We start from the raw sequence: 15,542 nt of genomic DNA on the forward strand, positions 1-15,542 counted from the left end.
TATTTTATGTCTTCTTTTGAGAACTGTCTATTCAGATCCTTTGCACATTTTTAATCAGATTACTTGATTTTTTCCTATCAAGTTGTTGGAGCTCTTTATATATTCTGATTACTAATCCCTTGTCAGATGGGTAGTTTGCAAATATTTTTTCCCATTCTGTGGGTTGTCTCTTCCCGTAGTTGATTGATTCCTTGCTGTGCAGAAGCTTTTTAGCTTGATGTGATCCCATTTGTCCAATTTTGCTTTGGTTGCCTGTGCTTTGGGGGTATTACTCAAGAAATCCTTGCCCAGACCAATGTCTTGACACATTTCCTCAATGTTTTCTTTTAGTATTTTCATAGTTTCAGACCTTGGATTTAAGTCTTTAATCAATTTTGATTTGATTTTTGTATATGGCAAGAAATAAGGTTCTAGTTTTATTCTTCTGCTTATGGATATCCAGTTTTCTCAGCACCATTGGAGAGACTGTCCTTTTCCCACTGTATGTTCTTGGCACCTTTGTCGAAGATAAGTTCACTATAGATGTGTGGATTTATTTCTGGGTTCTCTATTCTGTTCCATTGGTCTATGTGTCTGTTTTTATGCCAGTACAATACTGTTTTGGTTACTGCCACTCTGTAGTATAATTTGAAGTGAAGTAATGTGATTTCTCCAGTTTTATTCTTTTTGCTCAGGATGGTTTTGGCTATATTCTGGGTCTTTTGTGATTCCATATAAATTCTAGGATTATGTCTTCTATTTCTGTGAAGAATGTCATTGATATTTTGAAGGGGATTGTATTGAATCTGCTGATTGCTTTAGATAGTGTGGACACTTTAACAACATTAATTCTTCCAATCCATGACCATGGAATACCTTTCCATTTTTTTTGTGTCCTCTTCAACTTCTTTCATCTATGTTTTATAGTTTTCATTATAGAAATCTTTCACTTCTTTGGTTGTTTATACCTAGGTATTTTATTTTTTGTAGTGATTATAAATGGGATTACTTTCTTGGTTTCTTTTTTGGATTATTTATTTTTGGCATATAACAATGCTACTGATTTTTGTATGTTGATTTTGTATCCTGCAACCTTACTGAATATGTTTATCAGTTCTAATAGTTTTTTTGTGGAGTCTTTAGATTTCTCTAGATGTAAGATCATATCATCTGCAAACAAGAATAATTTGACATCTTCCTTTCCAATTTGAATATCATTTATTTCTTTCTCTTATCTGATTGCTCTAGCTAGAACCTCCAGTACTATGTTGAATAACAGTGGTGAAAGTGGGCATCCTTGTCTTGTTCCAAATCTTGGAGGAACGATTTTCAGTTTTTCCTCATTCAGTATGATACCAGCTCTGTGTCTCTCATACATGGCTTTTATTATGTTGAGGTAAGTTCCTTCTATATCCAGTTTTTTCAGAGGTTTTTGTTTTTTTTTTAATCATGAAAGGATGTTGAATTTTGTCAAATGCATTTTCAGCATCAATTGAAATGATCATATGATTTTTGTCCTTTGTACTGTTGATATGATGTATCACGTTGATTGATTTGTATATGTTGACCCATCCTTGCATCCCCAGGATGAATCCCACTTGATCATGATGAATAATCTTTTTAATGTGTTGGTGAATTCAGTTTGCCAGTAATTTGTTGAGGATTTTTGCATCTATGTTCATCAGAGATACCAGTCTATAGTTTTCTTTTGTTGATGTGTCTTTGTCTGGTTTTGGTTTCAGGGTGATATAGATCTCATAGAATGAGTTTGGGAGTATCCTCTCCTCCTCAATTTTTTTTTGAATAGTTTAAATAGGACTGGTATTAGTTCTTCTTTGAATGAATGTATGTAGAACTCAGCAGTGAAGCCATGGGGTTTTGGGCTTTTTTTTTGATGGAAGACTTTTTATCACTGCTTCTATCTCATTAGTTGTTATTGGTTATTTAGGTTTTGGATTTCTTCCTGGTTCAATCTTGGTAGGTTGTATGTGTCTGGGAATTAATCCATTTCTTCTAGGTTTTTCAATTTATTGACATATAATTGCTCATAGTAATCTCTAATAATCCTTTGGATTTCTGCAGTATCAGTTGTAATGTCTCCTTTTTCATCTTTGATTTTAATTATTTGGATCTTCTCTCTTTTTTCTTAGTCTGGCTAAAGGTATGTGTATTTTGTTTATCTTTTCAAAAAACCAACTTTTTGCTTTATAGATCTTTTGTATTTTTTTTGTTTCAACTTCATTTATTTCTGCTCTGATCTTTATTATTTCTTTTTTTCTACTAATTTGGGGTTTGGTTTGTTCTTATTTTTCTAGTTCATTGAGCTGCATGCATCATTAGGTTGTTGATTTGAAGCTTTTCTACTTTTTTGATGTAGGCAATTATTGTTATACATTTACCTCTTATTGGTGCTTTTGCTATATCCCATAGGTTTTGATATGTCGTGTTTTCATTTTCATTTGTTTTGAGAAATTTTTAATTTTCTTCTGAATCTCTTCATTGGTACACTGGTCATTCAGGAACATAATATTTAATTTCCATGTGTTTGTATATTTTCCAATTTTCCTCTTGTTACTGACTTCTAGTTATTCCATTGTGACCAAAGGAAATACTTGGTATGATTTCAATTTTTTGAAATTTTTTGAGGCTTGTTTTGTGGCCTAATATATCCTTGAGAATGATCCAGTAGCTGAGGAGAAGAATGTGAATTCTGCAGCTGTTGGATAAAACATTCCGTAAATATCTATTAGGTCCATTTGGTCTATAGTGCAGATTAAGTCCAATGTTCCATTGTTGATTTTCTGTCCAGATGATCTGTCCAATGCTGAAAGTGGAGTGTCAAGGTCTCCAAGAATTATTGTATTGGGGTCTATCTCTCTTTTTAGCTCTGATAATATTTGCTTTATATATCCCAGTGCTCCAGTGTTGGGTGCATATATATTTAGAACTGTTATATCCTCTTGCTGAATCGACCCCTTTAATGATCTTATTTGTCTCTTCTTACAGTTTTTGTCTTGAAATCTATTTTATCTGATAGAAGTATAGCTACTCCTACTCGTTTTTAGTTTCCATTTGCATGGAATATCCTTTTCCATCCCTTTACTTTCAGTCTGTGTCTTTATAGGTGAAGTGTGTTTCTTGCAGACAACATATAGTTGACTCTTGTTATTTTTAATCCATTCAGCCACTCTGTTTTTTGATTGGTGAGTTTAGTTCATTCACATTCAATGTTGTTATTGATAAGTAAGAACTTACTACTGCCTTGTTGTTATTTGATTTATGGTTGTTTTGTGGTCCTCTCTTTCTTCCTTCCTTCCTGTCTTCCTTAAAAGTGATTTTCTCTGTAGTGTGTTTTAATTTCTTCCTTTTTATTTTTTTTTTGTATCTGTTGTTTTTGATTTGACGTTACCACAAGGCTTACAAAAAATATTTTATAACCAATGATTTTAAATATATGATAACTCAGCTTACAAACAAACAAGCAAAGATAAATCTAACAGAAATTCCACTGTTTAACTCCTATTACCTCCCCAACTTTTTAACTTGTTGTTTTCATCCATATCTTTTTACACTATGTATATCTAAAAAAGTTGTTGTTATTTTTGATAGGTTTGTCTTTTAGTCTTCCTATTCAAGATGTAAGCAGTTTATATACCACGATTACAGCAATAGAGTATTCTGTATTTGTGCCCTTACTGTTACCAGTGAGTTGTATACCTACAGAAGATTTCTTACTGTTTATTTCTTTCTTGTGGTCCTTTTCTTTCAAATTGAAGAACTCCTTTTAGCATTTCTTGTAGGAAAGGTCTGGTGTTGATAAAATCCCTCAGCTTTTGTTTGTCTGGGAAATCTTTATTTCTCCTTCACATTTGAAGGATATTTTTGAAGGATATAATATTCTAGGGTTAAGATTTTTTCCATTCAACACTTTAAAGATGTCATGCCACTCTCTCCTGGCCTGTAAAATTTTCACTGAGAAGTCTGCTGCCAGACATATTTGAGCTCCTTTACACATTATTGTTTTCTTTTCTCTTGCTTTCTTTAGAAACTTTTCTTTATCTGTGACCTTTGGAAGCTTGATTATTGAATACCATGAAGTAGCCTTGTTTGGGTTAAATCTGCTTGATGTTCTATGACCTAGAGAATATTGATGTATTTCTCTAGGTTTGGGAAGTTCTTTGTGGTTATTTCTTTGAACATATTTTCTACCCCGATCTCTCTCTCTACCTCCTCTTTAAGGCCAATAACTCTTAGATTTGCTCTTTTGAGGCTATTTTCTAGATCTTACAGGCATGTTTCCTTCTTATTTATTCTTTTTTCTTTTAACTGTGCATTTTCAAACAGGCTTGTCTTCGAGCTCACTAATTCTTTCTTCTGCTTAGTCAATCTGCTGTTGAGAAACTCTGATGCATTTATCTGTTTATCAACTGAATAGTTAAGCTCTAGAATTTCTGTTTTGTTTTTTTTTTTTTAATTTCAATCTCTTTGTTAAATTTCTCTGATAGTCTTCTGAATTCTTTGTCCATGTTGTCTTGAAGTCCACTGAGCTTCTTCAGGACAGCTATTTTGAATTCATTGTCTGAAAAGTCACCTATCTCCATCACTCTGGGATTGGTCACTAGTGCATTATTTTGTTATTTTGGTGAGGTCATGTCTTCCTAGATGTTCTTGATGCTTGTGGATGTTAGGTATTGGGCATTGAAGAGTTAGGTATTTGCTTTAATCTTCACAGTCTGGGCTTATTTGAACCCATCCTTCTTGAGAAGACTTTCCAGATATTCAAAGGGAATTGCATGTTGTGATATAAGTCTTTGGTCACTGCAGCTATATCAGAACTGGGGGTGACCCAAGCCCAGTAATGCTGTGACTCTTGCAGATTCTTGGTGGTACCACTTTGACAAGCTTGGATAAGGTACAAGAGAATTCCCTGGATTACCAGGCAAAGTCTCTCACTCTCTTCCCTCATTCTCTGTTCTGGGCTGATGGAGTTGGGGGAGGAGTGACGTGGGCACTCCTTGTGGTCACCAGTGCTAGGTCACACCTGAAGCCAGACCAGTCTCACCCAAAGCCAGTGTTGACTACCTGCCTGCCTACCTCTGATGTTCATTTGAAGCCTATGGGCTCTTTAGTCAGCAGGTGATGAATCCTGCCAAGACTGGGTCCTTCCCTTCAAGGCAACATGTTTCCTTCTGGCCCTGGGTGGCCCAGAAATGTCATCCAGGACTAAGGCCTGGACTCAGAGGCCTAAGGAGTCTGCGTGGTACTTTACTGTGGCTGAGCTAGTACTCAAGTTGCAAAACAAAGTCCTCTGAGCCCTTCCCTTTCTTTTCCTCAAATGGAAGAAGACTTTCCCTGAGTCACACTGCCCATAGTTGGGGGAGGGGTGACACAGGCACTGGTTTGGCTGCAGCGGCTGGTGTCTCACTGGGTCATGTGCACTCCAAGTCCACAGTCACAGAAAGCACCCAAGGACTGCAGCCCTTGTGGCCCCACAGCCTTCCGAATTTAGTCCAAGCCCCAGGCTGCTCTTTGTCTGCCTGGCGGGGCTAGCGGTAACTCGGGCTTCAGGGAGGAGGATTTCCCTTTGGACAGGTTGGTCAAAATGCTCCCTCCGTGTGTACTGGCAGAATTCTGTCCTATGCTGTTTTCCTCTGTGCCAGGGCGGCCCTGAGTTTCAATTCAAAGCCCACAGTCACTTCACTCTCCCTCCCCCATGGCACACAGCTTCTGTCTCCACTGGGCATGCTGGTGCAGCATCGCTGAGGGATGGGGGAGGCCTGGTGTAGGCAATTCGAGACTGTCTTTTCTGCCCTCTTTAGGGTCTCTTTCCTTGACATGAAAACCCAGGTAATATGATCACTCACCTGATTTTTGGTTCTTCTGAAGGTGCTTGCTTACGCGGATAGTTGTTGAATTGGGTGTTCTTGTGGAGGGACAATCCTGGAGGTTTCTATTCATCCATCTTGCTCTTCCCCCTTCTTTCAAGGTTTATTTCTTGTTTATACTTCAACCCTGTGAGTTGATGGAGAACCTGACTCAACCTGGCCTCTTGGGACCCAGACCGACAAGGGCTCCATCGTGGTATGATTTTGTCACCTGAACACAAAACTTTGGGGCTCACTATAGCAGGGGAGGAGTGCATGGACAATCACGCAGGTGCTTAAATGTGATTGACACCACTTCCACCCACTTCTTATTGACCAAAGCAGCTAACACTGCTACTCTTAACTTGCAGGGGCAAGGTCGTATATTGTGGGGAGCAGAGACCTGGAAACAATGGTTAGCACTCATGTCTTTTTCAATGGCCTACTGGTTGAGCTCGTAGGCTCTGGAGTTGGACAGTTAGTATGTCCTTGAATTTCATCTGAGACACTTAATTGGCTGTGTGACCTTGACTAAGAATCTTTTGCCTATGGTTTCCTCTTCTGTAAAATGGGGACAATAATTGTAACATGTTAAACACTTAGCCTAGGGTCTGGCACAAGGTAAGCCCTCAAAACATGGTAGCTGTATCTATGAGGTCACAATCAGTTGGGAAGTATTACAGGAATATTTGAGGGTTTTTTTTTTTTTTTTTTTTTTGAGACAGAGTCTTGCTCTGTTGCCCAGGCTAGAGTGCAGTGGCGTCAGCCTAGCTCACAGCAACCTCAAACTCCTGGGCTCAAGCGATCCTTCTGCCTCAGCCTCCCAAGTAGCTGGGACTACAGGCATGTGCCACCATGCCTGGCTAATTTTTTTTTTTATATATATATTTTTAGTTGTCCAGATCATTTCTTTCTATTTTTTTTTTTTACTAGAGACGGGCTCTTGCTCTTGCTCAGGCTGGTCTTGAACTCCTGACCTTGAGCTATCCACCCACCTCAGCCTCCGAGAGTGTTAGGATTACAGGCATGAGCCACCGCGCCAGGCCAATATTCGAGTTTTAAATAGTATGAGCTGGGTGGGGCAGGGGCAGGTATGAGGGCAGCAAGACTGGACACAGAGACATCAGTGAGGAAGCTACTACAGGACCGACACAGAGAGAGAGAACAGACCTGAGAAAATTAGAAGCTTAAACTGGCAGGACTTGATGATTCTGAGACATTTCTTAAGGTTACTTAAATTCTATTCACTATGTTGGATGTGCATAGTCGGTGGCCATAAGGAGGGCTGAGGCCCCGTGGCCAGGTGTGATGGAGGGGAGACTCTCACGGAGGGAGGACTCCCATGGCTTGGATACAGCGATGGGAGCCTGCTGCCACACCCTCCCAGCCCACCTCCTTAGTCTGGGGTAAATGGGGAATGGAAGAATGGGAAACTCTGCAGTGGGTGGTGGGGGGTGCTATGGTCTGAATGTCTGTATGCCCTCAAAATTCACGTGTTGAAACCTGATCTCCAGTGTGGTGATATTGTATAAAGAGGCGGGGCCTTGGGGGTGATTAGGTCATGAGGGCTCCACCCTCATGAATGGAATTAGTGCCCTTATAAAAGAGAACTGAGGGGGTTTGTTTGCCCCTTCCACCATATGAGGACACCACGAGAAGGTGTCATCTGTGATGCAGAGAACAAGCCACTGAATCTGCTGGCAACTTGATCTTGGATTCCCAGCCTCCAGAACTGTGAGCAATAAATTTCTGTTGTTTATAAATTACCCAGTCTATAGTATTTTTGTTATAGCCCAAACTGACTGACATGGGAGTCGTGTCCTCAGGAAGTGTTAGTTTTTGCTAAAGCCAGAGGGAGAGAATACAATGGAATGTGGTTTCCTGTGGATACGACAGGTTGAGAGGGTCCGCATGCCGGTAGAAACCAGGAATGAGTAAGCACAATGCCGTGAATACTTGCCAAGGGATTGACTGGGATCCAATCATCTCTAGGGGAGGCCACAACCTTCAGGCATAAGATTTGAGGGCTGGCAATGCCTTGACTTTGGGGTCTTATCTACTTTGTTTAGGTGGTTGATATCTGATTAATGCTTCTTAAATTGGAAGGGAGATCCCCTTTAGGGAAGAGATAGAGCCTAAAAAGCTTTCTTCCTGGCCAGACATGAGATTGTCCTATCACTAATGTTGAACTGAGGACATTAGGCAGCAAATGACATCACCATCTGAAGCTGGAGAATTTTGCAAGTCTGTCCTTGTAAATTACTCTTCAGACACTAAGTGTTGACACTTTTGTCACTGTTTGTCTTTGAGCAGAACAGCGAGTGCCCCCGAACTCAGGGTTTTTTGGACAGCCCTTCTGAGGCAGAGACTAAGAGAACTAAGGACAAGACCTTGGGTGTGAGCATGTGGAAGTCTCTGCCTATCATGTGTTCTGTGACTACCCTGGCCAGACCCCACGCACATGCTATGGGGGAAGACAGGAGCATGGACTGATAGGCTCAGCTAAGAATCAGCCCTGTGGGTGGTGCATAGACAGCCCGGCCTTTCCACGCAGTGAAGGTGCAGTTACTGTCGTCAGCTCTGAGGACTTTGTGTGGCCAGCAGTACTCGCAGTCCTCTTTACATGATGCTCAAGTGCACTGCAATGTGGCAGATGGTGTGTGCCTGAGGAAAAGGTGAACACACCTAGGAACATTATCAGTCATACACACCGGCTGCTAAGTTTTCATTCAAAAACAAATAAAGATGTTTTTGGATCAATTGTGCCATTGCTCACCTCCCTCCGTGAGGGTTATAAAGAATGAAGTTGCTTCTCCCCTCACCCCATTCTATTTGCCCATTTAAAACAACTACTGTGGTAAAACATATATAACATAAACGTTACCGTTTTAACCATTTGTTAGGTGTACAGTTCAATGTCATTAAGTACTTTCACATATTTGTACAACAGAATCAACTTGCTTTTACCTTCTGCAGGGAGGTAGCTAAGCTCCCAGCAAAAAATCGGGTCCCTTTGGTAGGGTTGCAAAGGATAAGAAAATAATAGAATATGGAAAATAATGGAAATAAAAGAATACACAGAGACGAAGGTATAGTTTTATAGATTTATAAAGATTATAGGCAAAGTGGGTGTTCAGGGGGCCTAGATTTCTCCGTCAATCTCAGAGGCTACGAGTGAAGTTTTACATGGTCATTTATAGGTACAGTGATCAGTTGCCAGGGGTAACAGATTTACATAACAGCAGGTAGTTCCTCTTAGGTTAACAGTTTTTCAAAAGGCTTCTACAGATCCCGTAACTAATTCTATCTACATGAACAAATGGTTACAAAATCTTTCAAAGACTAACTTCTAAGTTCTAAGGTAAATTTACCACTTAACAGAGGGGTTAAACAGAGATATATTGGCTCCATATTTTCTTTATCAGGTTATTGTGAATGGAGACAGGTAGTCTGGAGTTTTAAGCAGGAACTGTCCCTTGGGCTAATTGCTTTTAGCCACGGGTGGCTGTCTGTTTGGGGTGGGCACTCTTTGATCAGCTCTCATCCTGCAGTTTTTAGCAGACCTGCCTTGCTTTACAAAGCAAATCCAAACCTTTAGGTCTGAGAATCATGGTGCCTTGTGGGATTCAGCCGCTACTGTCTTTCAGAGATGCCCTCCTGAGGTGAAATAGCTTTCGATGTGCAAACTAACATGTTCACATATTCCTTCAGGGTAAAGCTCTGCAAAACTCCTGAGATGTTTCCTATCTCCAATATATTTATATTAATACATGGAGCAACACCTTCAGTGCCAATGACCCTGGTTTCTATCTTTTTCATCTTCCTGCAAATACATCCAGCAGCTGCCTCCATCCTCCCTGTGTTCTCAAACACTGGAGAGATAGCACTGTGGAAATCACTCTGAAATGTCATCCTCTACTCTGTAGGAAGTGGACACTATTAGATTTCTTATGCTCTGGAACCACTGGCATTTTACCTGTGGGTTATACAACTCTACTCCTTGGAAGTACTCTACTCTACTCACTTGGACTGCTTCCCTTTAGATGAGAAGATAAATCATGCCCACATTCTGGTATGGTTATAGAAGCTGGGGAAAAAACAAAAGTAACAAAATAACACAATATAACTTACTTCTATTGTTTAAATTTCTCTAACAAAATTATAGATCAATAAGTCTAAGTTAGTAGTATCATTAAAAATTTCCTAAAGTCTCTCTTTGGGAAGTCATCCTATGGACCGATGTTTCCTGCTTGCTCAGCTTCCTAGTTGTCTAGTTTAGTGTTGGAATAAAGTAGAAAAAGGGAGAGGAGAGGTTCTCAAGTGTCTTAGTCTGATGGGGCTACTATAACAAAAATATCTTAAACTGGCTGGCTTATAAACAACAGAAATTTATTTCTCACAGTTCAGGAGGCTGGGCAGTCCAAGATCAGGGTTCTGGCAGATTCGGTGTCTGGTGAGGGCCCACTTCCTCATAGACGATACCTTCTTGCTGTGCCTTCGAGTGGTTGAAAGAGCAAGGCAGCTCTCTTGGGCCTGTTTTATGAGGGCAATAATTCCATTCATGAGGGATCCCATGAGCTAATCATCTTCCAGAGGCTCCACTTCCTAATATAATCACCTTGGGGGTTAAGATTTCAACATGTGAATTTTGAAGGGACACAAACATCTGGACCATAGCAGCATGTGTCACTTTTGGTATTCTATCAAGAACTAGCTTTGCCAACTGGTATCATTTCTCTAATGAGATTAGAAGTCACCATCTGAACGAACAAAAGTTCTCCATATATTTCTTTTGGGATAAGGACTCAGAGCATCACTCTACAAAGAAACTCTGTGTCTAAGTAGAACTTCCTTTGGAATACAGAGGTCAGGATAAATTGGCGATGTGGAGGAAAGCTTAATTTAGCGAATTTATTCATCTATTTGTTCAGTAAATTGTAACTATTGTGCCAAGTTCTGTATTGGATGCTGCAGTAACTAAGATGAATCAAATGATTCCTGCCCATTTACTTACAGTTGGGGGTATGATCTTGACTACCCAGGTGCTGTGCCTTTAATGCACCTGATACCACACAGCCACTTCTCATAAGATGCTCTCAGTCACCCATCTCTGATCATGGAAAAAGGCCTAGCCCTTCTTGTTCCATTCACATCTTGTTCCCAACTTCTACTCTGCCTCTGCATTAATCATGATCTCATCTCCTACTGATCTTTGCAGGCCCAGGCCTAATGTCAGATTTAGCATCTTTATCTTGATACGCAAGCATTTTCCCATAGTCATTGTTTTGCGCTCGAGTTCTGGATCTGTCCACTCTTTTCTGCTCCTCGTCTCTCCTCCTTCTGATTTGTCCTGTACCCTTGAATCTCCTCCTTACCTTGATCAACCTGGCTAGTACTGCCTACCCAGCCTGACCCTTTCTCCAGGAGAGAGGGTTAGTTCGCTGCACGGTCAATTATCAAATGATAAATTAATTTTTACCTGTTGCCCAGGTGAAGTTAAAACTGCTATGAGAAGTTGTGTAGGCCGAGCGCGGTGGCTCACGCCTGTAATCCTAGCACTCTCAGAGGCTGAGGCGGGAGGATTGCTTGAGCTCAGGAGTTCAAAACCAGCCTCAGCAAGAGCGAGACCCTGTCTCTACTAAAAAATAGAAAGAAATTAGCTGAACTAAAAAAAAAAAAAAAAATGAAGTTGTGTGCTCAGAGAGTACCAATATCAGCCCATTTTAGCACTAGTCCAAGGAAAGCCATCACAGAAAAGGAAGCAAGTGCCTATGTCTGTGTCTATAGTTACTTGTATACATCTTCTTTGATGCTTTTTGAAAAAACATGAAAGCACTTTCTTTGTTTTATCTCCTTTGTGTTACCTGTAAGGCCGCTTTACTTCCTAAGCATAATAACCTGAAGTATAATTTCCTAGAATATAATTGGCAGACATTTCTCCACCCCTCCACTTTCTTAGCACCCACTAACCCCCCATAGAACTAGCATTTTGTAGAACACACTTAAAGAAAAACTGAACCAACTCTAGTCACCTTTCCACGGATTCTGTAATTTTCATTAAGGCTTAGAATTTCTGTCAAACAAATCAAGGTAATGTCATGTGTATACTGCCAAATATAGATGAACCAACCAGTTATTGATGTCAACTTGAGTTAAAATTCTCTTTGGGTTTTCATGATTTCAAATTATCCTCCACATGGCTGCCTGAGAGATCTTTCTAAAATGCAAACTGGAGCTTCAAAGGCTCACCATTTGCCTAGGGGATAAAATTTAAATTCTAGAGAACAGAGTTCAAAGCCTGTCACGAGCAACTCCTACCTACTCTTCCAGCCTCATCTCTCTCCACCTCTGTCCAAGCTACGTTCTGTCTTCATGATTTTGCATATGCTGTCTCCTCTGCCTGGGACTTCCTCTCGCACTGGCGGTGTGCTCCCTCTCATCCCCTCCAAGTCTCAGCTCAAACACCCCCTCCTGTGAAGGCGTTCCTTGCCTCCATACGCAGAGTTAAGTGCTTCCTCTCACCTCATGTTACCATTTTTCACATTCACATCTATTCATTACTCATCAGTTGCATCAGGGATGGTTTTCCCACTTGTCTGTGAGCCCCAGAGGGCAAATATTCTGTTTTATGAATATATTTATCTGCAGTGTCTAGTACATAGTAGGAACTTAATATGTGTTTGTTGAAAGAATGGGTGATTAAATGAATGAACAATAAAAGTAGAGGATGCTACTGCTTGGTTACAAATTTGTGGCTGGTGTTCAGTAATCACGAAATGGAAGAAAATAGGCTTCAGGTTGTATGGTTACCAGTTGATATTTCTTACCAATGAGAAAACACATTGAACAAATAAAGAGTATTGCTGAATGATGTGATTATTAGGAAATAAGTGACACTATTCAGAGAAAGATATTAGGGAGGCACCTAGTGTCTCCTTATGAAGGACTTGTTTTTCACCCACTTTAAAATCTTCTCTAGTACCCATGGTTTCTCCCTCTTTGACTTCTTCCCTATGCTTTTAAGTATGTCCAGACATTTCTTCTTAAACAAGAAAAGTGAACAACAATCTTTATTCACCTGTGAAGTACTATCCCCAACGTCCATAATGGAATCACTACTCCATCAGGGTCATGGTGTACGTATAGTGTATTTTGATTTCCTCAAGGTATTTGGCGATGTAGTTCATGAAATTCTTGCAGACAGGATGGAAAAAGTAGATTAAGAGTTATTTGACAACAAAAAAAAAAAAGCTAAAATCCAGGTGCTGTAGTATGTGCCTGTAGTCCCAGCTGCTCGGGAGGCTGAGGTGGGAGGATCACTTGAACACAGCAGTTTGAGACCAGCCTGGGCAACATAACAAGACCCCATCTCTAAAAATTTCTTTGACAGTCAAACTCAAAAAGCCCTTCTTATGGATCAGGCTTAATCCAGAGGCAGGTGTTGGTGACAAGACAAGTAGCTCTCTTCCATAGCCTCATCTTCCTTCAAAGGAAGGCTTCCTCTCTGCCTTCTGTTCTAGCCATGCTTGCCTCTTTTCAGCTTCAGCTACTTGTTGGGCTTATCCACAGGTTTTTTGCAGAAGGCTATTGTCTCTGCTTGGAAACTCTTTCACTTCCATCCTTATCTAGTTGATCGTACTGATCCCTCACCTCACACATCACTTTCTCCTCCCCAACTAGGTCAAAGCTCTCTATTGTGACTCAGGGCCCCACATACTTCTACGTGTAGTATTTCATTTATTTGTGTGTTATTTTTCTCCTTCATTAGACTATAATTCCCATGTCTGATTTTTCTCTTCATTGTAGTCTCAGCTCCCACACAGCCTTGGCTTTGATGAAAAAATAAATGAATAAGAAATCTAAAGTTAAAGTTAAGCAAATGCAAAGCCTGGAAGTCTATTGGAGGCTGCCTGGTATCCAAAGCTGGCAGGAACAAGCAAACAAACAAGGTGTAAGGAAGTAAAGTGTTCAGACAAAATGAGTTTGCAGTGACTTCCTTGGACCAAGGTCACCTACATTGGTGCTTCTTTTAAAAGATCCTGTTTGCCCTGATCCTTCCTAAACTCACACTTGAGAGGATCAATCAATATGTTGATTACCTGATCAAGCTTCAGAAAGACACGAGGTCAGTGATCATTCGTTATTGAACGTCTCTTATCAGTCCCACACTGTAACCTCTAGGGGGAGCCGAAGGATCCCCCCTCCTCTCAGAAGATGAACGCAATAGAAGTGGTAGAGCACTTAGTGGGAAAGATGAGGCAATTGGAAATGGAGCTGAACAGAGCAAATGCTCTTTTACTCACTCCCTGATTTGCACAGTTTGCTTCTTTTCTTTTCTTTTCCTTCCCTGTTGAGTTTGCCATCAGATAGACTTATTCGAATGAACTCATAAAAGTTCTATGGCAGTGCTCTACTCTAGGTTGCCAGGATGGGAGGCATCATAAGGATTTGGGCGTTACTGCTATGATTAGGAGTAAAGATTAAGCTTTTGCCTAGCACATTATTGATGTCTTTGTTCCTTAAGCTCTCACTATGGGGGGAGGTAGCTGGTAGAAGATACAGCTAACACATCAGTGAGCCAGGCACTGTGCTAGACTCTGGAATATCCATGATGAGTTAAACAGTACTTACCCACAAAGACCGTAAGTCTCACTTTTTAGTTAGCCAGATTTTTGTGTTTAAGCTAAATAATGACTGGCAAAAATGCAAGATGGAGGAGTCCTGGTTTAATAATATAGTAGTAAGAAAACAAAACAAAGCAAAAAAACCAAAGGGTTATAATTTTCCATAAATTCAAAATGAGAACCTAGTGTGTTGTGGCTGCTGAAAAAGTTTGCGTAATTTTAGGCTCCATTAATAGAAATATGCTCTAAGGATCAAAAGAGTTAATAGTCCCATTGTAATTGGTGCTGGCCAGTCCACATCTAGAGTATTGTGTTTCCTTCTGGACACCACATTTTAAGAGGAACATGGACAAATTAGAGCGTGTCCCAGAAAGGGCTGACCAGTATAGTAAGGAACCTGGAAACCCCATCATACAGGGATGATAGAAGGACCGGGGAATGTCTAGCCTGGGAAATTAAAGACTTGGGTGGGGGGGCACATATAGCTATTTTCAAAGATTTTTCATATAGAAAAGGATGTGGGCCAACTCCATGTGTTGTTCCAGAGAACACTTCTTAGGGACAGCACTTGAGTGAATGGGTGGAAATGTTGGGGAAAGATTTTTAGTTCAACATAAGGAGAATTTACAACATATGGGCTGTCCAATAGTGGACTGGGTGGTCTCTTTTCTTACCACTTCACCTTCTCGTCTTCTTTGCTACTTTTCCTTCTCGGGGTAAGAACTGATTTATGGCTTACCTTTTCTTCCCAGACAATCTCAAACTTCTGATCCTTCTTGGTCATCCCAACAAAATGAAGCCATGGAGTTTACTTCTATGTGAGTAAAAGGTAATATTGACAAGTAACAGTATGCTGAGCACTTTACAGAGATGATATTGGGTCCTACTGTAAAGGATCATCTCCATTTTACAGATAAAGGAACAAAACTTAGGTAACTTTCTCAGGGTCACATAGTTATTAAGTGGGGGAGCCAGAATTTGAACCCAGGAATTGTGCTTTCATACCTTAATTTCCTAACCTCTCTGCTATACTCACCTCTCTCCCACCAAATTATAAGTTTATAAAAAATCAAAA

Source organism: Propithecus coquereli, unplaced genomic scaffold (genome assembly GCF_000956105.1).
Source record: "Propithecus coquereli isolate 6110/MARCELLA unplaced genomic scaffold, Pcoq_1.0 Scaffold215, whole genome shotgun sequence".
In the NCBI taxonomy this organism is placed as follows: domain Eukaryota; kingdom Metazoa; phylum Chordata; class Mammalia; order Primates; family Indriidae; genus Propithecus; species Propithecus coquereli.